This window comes from Oryctolagus cuniculus, chromosome 4 (genome assembly GCF_964237555.1).
Source record: "Oryctolagus cuniculus chromosome 4, mOryCun1.1, whole genome shotgun sequence".
Lineage (NCBI taxonomy): Eukaryota > Metazoa > Chordata > Mammalia > Lagomorpha > Leporidae > Oryctolagus > Oryctolagus cuniculus.
In genome coordinates this window covers 27,965,435-27,967,616 of record NC_091435.1, presented here as the reverse complement: position 1 = coordinate 27,967,616, position 2,182 = coordinate 27,965,435, and positions in this window count along the sequence as shown.

Genomic DNA, 2,182 nt, shown 5'->3' with positions numbered 1-2,182 from the left:
TGATGAGAAACCTTGTTGTGGTATTAATTTGCATGTCCCTGATGGCTAGTGATCCTAAGAATTTTCTCAAGTGTCTATTGGACATTTGAATTTCGTCTCTTAAAAAATGCCTGTTGAAGTCCTTTGCCCATTCCAAGGCTTGATTGTTTGTTTTATTGTTGTTGAATTTCTTAACTCTTTATAGATTCTGGATGTTAAGCCTTTATTAGTTGTGTAGTTTGCAAATATTTTCTCCAGTTCTGTCAGTTGCCTCTTCACTTTGCTGAGTGTTTCTTTTGCCATGCAGAGGCTTCTCAGAGGCTTCCCATTTGTCAGTTTTGGATTTGAAAGCCTGTGCTTCTGGAGTCTTTTCCAAGAAGTCTTTGCCTATGCCAATGTCTTGCAGAGTTTCCCCAATGTTCTCTATTAATTTGGTGTTGGGTCATAGATTCAGGTCTTAGATCCATTTTGAGTGGATTTTTGTAAGGTGGAAGGGAGGAGTCTAGTTTCATACTTTTGCATATGTAGATCTAGTTTCCTCAGCGCCATTTGTTAAAGAAACTGTCCTTGGCCGGCGCCGCGGCTCACTAGGCTAATCCTCCGCCTAGCGGCGCCGGCACACCGGGTTCTAGTCCCGGTCGGGGCGCCGGATTCTGTCCCGGTTGCCCCTCTTCCAGGCCAGCTCTCTGCTGTGGCCAGGGAGTGCAGTGGAGGATGGCCCAGGTGCTTGGGCCCTGCACCCCATGGGAGACCAGGAAAAGCACCTGGCTCCTGGCTCCTGCCATCGGATCAGCGCGGTACGCCGGCTGTAGCACGCTGGCCACGGCGGCCATTGGAGGGTGAACCAACGGCAAAGGAAGACCTTTCTCTCTGTCTCTCTCTCTCTCACTGTCCACTCTGCCTGTCAAAAAAAAAAAAAAAAAAAAAAAAAAAAAAAAGAAACTGTCCTTGCTCTAGGGATTGATTTTAGCTCCTTTGTCAAAGGTAGGTTGGCTGTAGATGCATGGATTTATTTCCATAACTTCTATTCTGTTCCAAAACAAAGCCAGAGGAGATGATACTTTAAACACACAAATTTTGCATCAGCTTCTACTTTTAAATGACTATAGTGAGTGAAAAAGATATCAATCTTTGTGCAGTGGTATATTATTTTTCAAAGGGGATTAATTTTTTTCTGTGTGTACCACAGTATTTGATGATTCTCAACCAACAATCATGGTTAATTGTCATGTGTTATAATTTCTTTATGGTAAATAGTGTCTATAAAGCATTAATGGGAAAAGCTTAACCTTTTCTTTCTTGGGGCTGCCTATGACACCAGCAAACCATATGGGCACCAGATTGTGTCCTGGCTGCTCCACTTCCCATCCAGTTCCCTGCTAATGGCCTGGGATAGGCAGAGGAATATAGCCCAGTGTTTGGGCCCCTGCCACCCATGGGCAAGCCCTGGATGAAGCTCCTGGCTCCTGACTTCACCCTGGCACAATACTGGCCATTGTAGCCATCTAGGGAGTAACCAATGGATGGAAGGAAGATTCTGTCTCTTCCTGTTTCTCTATCACTCTGACTTAGAACATAAATAAATAAATCTTTAAGAAGAGTTCCCATTCATAAATAGTAATTCATTTTAACTAAAACCATAAAAAGAGGAAGCATGATTTTTCTTTGATCCTTTACATCTTGCCCTATAATCTACAAACTTTTGTGTGTTTTGTAACAGATGTGACAGAGGAAAAAATAAAGACACAGAAACAAACATAAAAATATGCATAAACTTTAATAGTAATTGAAATAGCTAATATTTAAACATTTGTTTTATGTACATAGAAGATTATTAAATGTCACTTACTCAAATTTTTTTTTTACCAAGGAGCATCAAGTGAATTTATCAAATAATAGAAAGAAATTTATGAAAATGCATACTTATTTTGATCAGTGGCTGCTGTAAAAACCTTTTATATTTCAAAGGTGTTTTCTGGACATTTAGTCAACTTTTTGAAAAATCTTCCAGTTTATGTTTTGGCAACTTTTGGAGGCATTAATATTCATATAAAATATTAGAATGATTAATTGCAGGTTAAATATGGATGAAATATGTAGGCATTCTCTCACTCAAATTAGAAAAGAATTGTGAATTTTGAAGTAAAAACACTTAAGGGTAAAAGATTGACATTTTTAATTATTAACAAAGAATATAATTTAA